Source organism: Lissotriton vulgaris, unplaced genomic scaffold, assembly GCF_964263255.1.
Source record: "Lissotriton vulgaris unplaced genomic scaffold, aLisVul1.2 SCAFFOLD_1140, whole genome shotgun sequence".
NCBI lineage: Eukaryota > Metazoa > Chordata > Amphibia > Caudata > Salamandridae > Lissotriton > Lissotriton vulgaris.
In genome coordinates this window covers 281,706-289,594 of record NW_028243601.1, presented here as the reverse complement: position 1 = coordinate 289,594, position 7,889 = coordinate 281,706, and positions in this window count along the sequence as shown.

The window sequence follows — 7,889 nt, the reverse complement described above, 5'->3', positions numbered from 1 at the left end:
GTGCTGATCCTTGGTGAACTCCATTGTTCATGACGAGCTCAGCTCGTCATAAGCACAGCTCAACTGTGCCTCATGACGAGCTGAGCTCGTCATGAGCATCGAAGGGGTTATAGAGCTGTCTGGAATTGGTTTTAATTCTGTGAGCTGCTTTCCCTCTGAAACCCCGACTCCTCGGCATGTTCGGTGATCACAGCCCTTTAAGTAAATGCGTCCCACACTTAAAAGAAAGCTGAATTCTGAAGTTTATTGGGCAGTAGCGCATGCATTTAGTGATGTTATTCTTTAATATAAGAGTGGTGTGGACTTATAGACATTTCCAGTGCTAGGGATAACAGGCAATTATCTATGTAGTCCAAATTGGAAATGAATTGCTGTATAGTGCCCTTATTCGGTTTTGGACCCGATCCTGGTGTGATGTGGAAATAAAATGGCTCAGCACCCCAGAATCAGGCCCTGTGTTATCCCTGTGACACCTCCCAGAAGCTGCTCGCGCTCTCTGTCTCTACATAGTGCCCGTATGTGACACCAGCTAGCTCCAGGCACCGCATCACTCAGCAGCCGCTTAAAACCGTCTGCGCCACGATATCACCCTTTCAAAGTCCCTGTAGGTGGGGGCCTTTAGTCCGATACTAAAGTTGCCGAAATTTGAGGTCAACAAATGGAGCGTGGCCAGTCAGCACCCACAACAGGCCCAGCGATGTCATGAAGCGTTTAAACTTCACAAGTGCGACACGAGGTCATGCCTAGGTGTCCACGGGGGAGCAGCCATTAAAATTCGAAATTAAGAGTATCCCCAAAGTGAACATAATTTACCAAACGGGTATTTTGAGTGGCATTGAGCAAAAGGGACAGGCATCCTTGTTTATAATGTCACGCATGTTTGACACGGGGAGTAAAATTCTTTCCCTGGCTTGTAAACCGAGCTGCACATCTGTGATACAGCCTTCATCGGTATGATGGAGAGTGAGATATGAAACCTTAAACTATTGCAACGCCTTTACACTTCCCTTCCAATAAAATCTATCTGTTGTGAGGTTCAACTATGCGAAGTAACTTCAAGCATTAAACCTTAATAGATCTGGTGGGTGAACGCAACCATAACAGATATTTAAGACAACGGACAGCTATGGTGTAGGGCACGTGGAAAAATAATTTAAAGGGTGATTAATTCTGCAGGCATAAATCTAAATGTGTCTAACTCACACATGTAATCCTAAAAGGCACTGCAGTATTATTCAATAAACCACATCACTTTCAGGATATATTCGATTATGATAGTAAAGATTCTGAACACCAAGTGCTCTAGCGGCGACACAGCCCCTTTCCTGGCTCTCACTATAAAAAGCGATCATGCATGCATGGTCGACAAGCACGTCATCCTGAATGGGGCAGTCCTTCAATTGCTCAAGGGCAACTGTTTGATCGTTTAATTCATTTATGCGTTTTTATATAGCACAGACGTTACCCAAAGCGGGAGTTCTGCACAATAAGTACAAGAAATTACAGTTAGTAATCGTACAAAAGCAGTCGTTAAGTTACATGAGGTAAAGTGACAATTGTGAAGCAAACAAAATACATGAGGTAGCAAACAGTGCATTGCAGAAGGGATAAGTGTGCAGGTTGCAAGAGAGACGCCAAAACCGATAGGTCTGGGAGAGCACTGGACATGATAGACGTGTGTGCCAGGGATTCACTGGTTCTGTGGCTGCGCAAATCTAAAACTGATCAGGCCGGGAAAAGAGTGGCCATAACATTGCATGTATTCTAGGACCCTAGATACTGCCCGGTAACTTTGGTAAGGGATACCTAAAAATCAGACCCCTGCTGGCGGGCCCCTTCCTGATCCACGCGGACGGCATGCCATTGACATAATTTCAATTTGAACGAGTGATTGAGAGGGTATTGGCAAAGGCGGGCTTGTCAGTTGCCGGGGAAAGAATTTTTTTTCCAGTCATTCCTTTAGAATAGGGGCAGCTACTGCAGCATATAGGGCGGGGCTGGGTGAAGAAGGGGGTCAAACGAGTGGGGAGATGGTCGTCCTCCTGTTATCAGAGATATGTCCGCCCGTGAATAAGAATATGGCACAATGGGGATGAGCCATTTGCGTGTTTTATGTAATGCCACTTCTGGAGGGCTATTACTGCTTGAATTTTCGTTTACTGTGCAGTGTGTTATGAATAAAGGGGATGAGCCATTTGCGTGTTTTATGTAATGCCACTTCTGGATGGCTGTTACTGTTCTGGTTCTGGTTCTGTGGCTGCGCAAATCTAAAACTGATCAGGCCGGGAAAAGAGTGGCCATAACATTGCATGTATTCTAGGACCCTAGATACTGCCCGGTAACTTTGGTAAGGGATACCTAAAAATCAGACCCCTGCTGGCGGGCCCCTTCCTGATCCACGCGGACGGCATGCCATTGACAACATTTCAATTTGAACGAGTGATTGAGAGGGTATTGGCAAAGGCGGGCGGGCGGGCGGGCATTTGCGTGTTTTATGTAATGCCACTTCTGGAGGGCTATTACTGCTTGAATTTTCGTTTGCTGTGCAGTGTGTTATGAATAAAGGGGATGAGCCATTTGCGTGTTTTATGTAATGCCACTTCTGGATGGCTGTTACTGTTCTGGTTCTGGTTCTGTGGCTGCGCAAATCTAAAACTGATCAGGCCGGGAAAAGAGTGGCCATAACATTGCATGTATTCTAGGACCCTAGATACTGCCCGGTAACTTTGGTAAGGGATACCTAAAAATCAGACCCCTGCTGGCGGGCCCCTTCCTGATCCACGCGGACGGCATGCCATTGACAAAATTTCAATTTGAACGAGTGATTGAGAGGGTATTGGCAAAGGCGGGCTTGTCAGTTGCCGGGGAAAGAAAATTTTTTCCAGTCATTCCTTTAGAATAGGGGCAGCTACTGCAGCATATAGGGCGGGGCTGGGTGAAGAAGGGGTCAAACGAGTGGGGAGATGGTCGTCCTCCTGTTATCAGAGATATGTCCGCCCGTGAATAAGAATATGGCACAATGGGGATGAGCCATTTGCGTGTTTTATGTAATGCCACTTCTGGAGGGCTATTACTGCTTGAATTTTCGTTTGCTGTGCAGTGTGTTATGAATAAAGGGGATGAGCCATTTGCGTGTTTTATGTAATGCCACTTCTGGATGGCTGTTACTGTTTGAATTTTCGTTTGCTGTGCAGTGTGTTATGAATAAAACAATAATGCCAACGGTGTCTTTTCTTGCAGTTGACTGTTGCGTGTGGGTGATGGGCCATTCGTATGTTACCAGACTCGAACAGTGGGTGTCATACAGGAAGTGGGAGTTGGCCTTTGCAAGGACACGAATAGTGTGGATGGGCTCCTCGGGAATGAGATGGGGTCAGCTGAGGCGCAGACTGGACCAATGTGTGTCAGCTCGGGGGGGGGCCTCCCAACATCCTCGTGATACACCTGGGAGGAAATGATCTGGTGACAACGGGGAGGCGAGCATTAGTGGATGCCATGCAGCGGGATGTCACTGCGATAACTAACGACCTGGGGGCTACTGAATTTATATGGTCGGAGATTGTCCCCCGCAGGACCTGGAGGGGAGCGCGGTCACCCCTTGCCATCGAGCAAGGCAGGAGGAGGGTGAACAGGGCCATGCAAAAATTCATGGAGAAGAGGGGCCTGGGGTTTACTAGGCACGCGCTGATACGGACAGGACAGTGGGCTACTATGAAAGAGATGGGGTTCACTTGTCTGGGATTGGGATGGATGTTTTCCTCCTTGACTTACAGGAAGCTCTGGCAGCAGCAGGGTGCCAATGATCTGAGGGTGCTAGGTAAAAAGGTGGCTAGGTGGTGGGGGGGCTCTGTCATCGACGGGGGCCTCCTCCAGAGCTGTGGCGGAGTACAGGGCGATCTGGAAGCAGATGGACAGTAAGGGTACCTCTGCGGCAGAAGGAGACAGTCAATACCTCTGCCTGGCACAGTAGGGGTGCCTGAGCCAAGAACCTGGAGCCGAGGGGGTTCCAGGAAACAGCGTCGGCGCCCCGTTAGTACTTCGGGTGGTCGGGGGGCCTGAACCGACCGGGGGTGTGCCTCATCGCTCCGCCCTGACAGGGGGGGGCGGGAGTAAAACGAAATAAAGTATTACCGTATTGCACCGTCAAGAGCATTGACTTACCGTGCAAGATGGCTAATTAGGCATGCGGGTCAGCGAGGGGCTGCCGCATTGGATCGCCTGTAAGATGACCCACCTTATCTGCTACTTGTTATGCAAATAAACCTGCACCACCGTTTTCCACAATTCTGTCTCATGAGTCTCCTTGGTATGAAAGTGTGTGGGGCGCAAGGTGGAGCGAGCGTTGGCGGTGTGGGCACTATGCCGCTGGCCGCGCGACGCGAAGGGGAGATAACGCGAGACAGCGTCTTAGTGCCACATGCTGCGCGAGTAAAACGATAGCGCGCCGGCCCGGGAGCCGCCCCTTTGCGAACGGCCAATGAATGGTGAGTCTGAGGAGCGGGAGGCGGACCCACGGGCCTTTACCTAGCACAGCTTGGCATTGCTCGGTCTTTTCTCGCCGCATTTCCTGACTGCTCTGCGCTGTTCCCACCCTGGCCCTGACCCAGCAGCAGAGCAGCAGGCGAGTTGTGAACAACTAATGGTCTGTTTTGTGTTGCAGGCGGAGTCACAGGGCGATCTGGAAGCAGATGGACAGTAAGGGTACCTCTGCGGCAGAAGGAGACAGTCAATACCTCTGCCTGGCACAGTAGGGGTGCCTGAGCCAAGAACCTGGAGCCGAGGGGGTTCCAGGAAACAGCGTCGGCGCCCCGTTAGTCCTTCGGGCGGTCGGGGGGCCTGAACCGACCGGGGGTGTGCCTCATCGCTCCGCCCTGACAGGGGGGGCGGGAGTAAAACGAAATAAAGTATTAACGTATTGCACCGTCAAGAGCATCGACTTACCGTGCAAGATGGCTAATTAGGCATGCGGGTCAGCGAGGGGCTGCCGCATTGGATCGCCTGTAAGATGACCCACCTTATCTGCTACTTGTTATGCAAATAAACCTGCACCACCGTTTTCCACAATTCTGTCTCATGAGTCTCCTTGGTATGAAAGTGTGTGGGGCGCAAGGTGGAGCGAGCGCTGGCGGTGTGGGCACTATGACAGCCGGCTGATGTCGTCCCACCTCTTGTGGCAGTGGGTGCGCCATTGGTTAGAGACCCCCAGAGCTCGCATCTTGGCTGCAATGGCCCTCCACATGGTCTTACGCTGGTGTACCTTGAGCTGCAGGCATGGGTGACAAGAGGTGGAAATGATCAGTGACACAGTGTAATGTTCCGACATCCATCAGTATAGCAGCAAGATACAAACTCATCACAAATGCAACGATATGTCTATCAGAGACTAGAGTACATCTCACAGGGGACATCTGCATGGGAAAAAATGAAGAAAATGCATGCAGTTGTGAGGGGGAACACAGTCCCTGCACATCTCACACACAAACAGGATGCTAGCACTGAAACCCCTATGTGGCCTGCCTACATATCCAGTCCATTGTTGGTTTGAGCACCACATACATCACATATCAACCTGTGTCTGACATTGGACTCCCTGTGTCCAAGACTGCGCAGCCCTCAATGTCTCTGCCCTGTGAATAGATGACTGTGTCATGGGTGTCGCATTAAGGGACATCGACTCACAAATAGAAATTCCTCAACACAAGGCCAGTTGTGCGCAATCTACAGTGCTGAGATGGTGCATAGATGGAGTACAATGAGAAAATCTGATGTAATACACTGTAAGTGAAGTGATGTGTCCTTGTCTCTGTGGGTGGGCACTGTGCTGGCCAGTTGGGCTCAAACTGAGATGGACAACAGGGGCACACACAGCCATTCAGCCAAGCAATCAATGTCCTGACTCCTGCATGAACAACCTTCTGCATCAGTGTCACTAATACCTACATCTTCTGCAGGCAGGTAAACCTGTGAGATCGGGGGACACACCTTCACCCTGGAGACAGCATGGTTGACAGTGCATAACACAACCCCACACTCTCAGGCACATACTGCATCAGTCCATCTACATGTGTGCCCCCCCTGCTTTACACCTCTACTTTTGAGGACTTACCATGATATTTGGGCCACCATATAGCTTTGGGTACTGTGTGAGCACCTCATCCACCAGGACCTCCAGCTCCTCGCTTGTGAATGGGCTGGCAGGGATCTTCTCTGTCCTTGCCATCACTGTGGACATGGAAAAACTGCTCGGAATTGGGTGGTGATGGGTCTCTGGCAGCAGGCTCTGGAGGCAGCAGCAGCAGATGAGGGGTCTCAGGCAGCAGTCCCTGGAGACAGCAGCAGTTGAGGGGTCTCAGGCAGCAGTCCCTGGAGGCAGCAGCAGATAAGGGGTCTCAGGGAGCAGGCTCTGGAGGCAGCAGCAGATGAGGCGCCTCTGGCAGCAGGCTCTGGAGGCAGCAGCAGATGAGGGGTCTCAGGCAGCAGGCTCTGGGATCAGTGGAAATGTGAGGCTCCCTCCCACACATTTATAGCCCCCTGGGCTTGTTTCAAAGGTGGCAAGCTGCAGTACTTGGTGGTCCAGGTCTGCCTCTTTCAAATGCATCCAATGACCGCCTCCGCGGTGGCGGAGCACGCCTACCGCGATTTTCGAAATTGCATCATGCCACCGCAATCCACGTTCCCATTTACTGTAAGGGCATACTCCGTGGCGGTGACGGTGACACACACGCAGGGGCCCGCTGCGAGCTACAGCGATGGTGCATCTTTCAAATGCATCCAATGAAGGCCCCCGCGGTGGCAGAGCACTCCTACCGAGATTTTCGAAATTGCATCATGCAACCGCAATTGGCGTTCCCATTGGCTGTAAGGGCATGCTCCATGGCGGTGACACACCGCTGGGGCCAGGTGGTAGCTACCGCGATTTGGGTGGCGGAGCATGCCTGCCACTTTTTGGGCATGTCTCCATGCCTATCACTACCGCACTTGTGTGTATGGGGGTGCTGGTGGCACACACCGCTGGGACCAGGCAGTAGCTACAGCGATTTGGGTGGCGGAGCATGCCCGCCGTCATTTGGGCATGTCTCCATGCCTATCACTACCGCACTTGTGTGAATGGGGAGTGCTGGTGACACACCGCTGGGGCCAAGGGGTAGCTACAGCGATTTGGGTTACATACAATGGCAATGGCCATCTGGCACACATCAACAGTGCACAGTGGTCACATGGTCATGGGCACATCATTGTGCACACAAAGCCAATGTTCCATTTACTACACTGGTGACTACACATGCTGTGTTTGTGTATGTGTTTTGTAGATTGGCCTGTACTCCCTCATATGCCACTTATAAATTTGATGGTCGATGAGGCAGAACTGTGTTGTTGGGACTCTACAATGTGTACACATGTCAATGTGTTGAGTTGCAGTGACAATCACAGCAATGCTCATCTCACTGTATGATGCAGTTTCTTGCATGGCCTCTTATGTCTGCGCATGCACACAATCGTAATTTCTGCGCCAACTGTGGTCATTCTGTTGTGGATGTGTGCCATGTTGAAATGGCACGTTAAGGTGTGAAGGGAACAGCATCTAGGTATGAGACAGTGTGGTTGATTTGTTACACATATGCTGGATGCTATACTCCCAAGCGTGCCCATGTATGATGTGGCCAGATCCCTATGAGCAATCACATTGACCAAGGTGGTGACTGAGGTACTTGTTTTGTGTAAATTGACAGGTGTGCCCTTTGTGTAGATGAAGGTGTCCCTTCATGTAAGCTGGTCTGTTACTCAATTTTAAAGGCAGTCATTGTTGTCGTTGTGACATCCAGAACGTGAGATTCTGTGCCCAGCTCATGATGTATTGCATTGACATGTGTCCACTTTCATCTCAACTA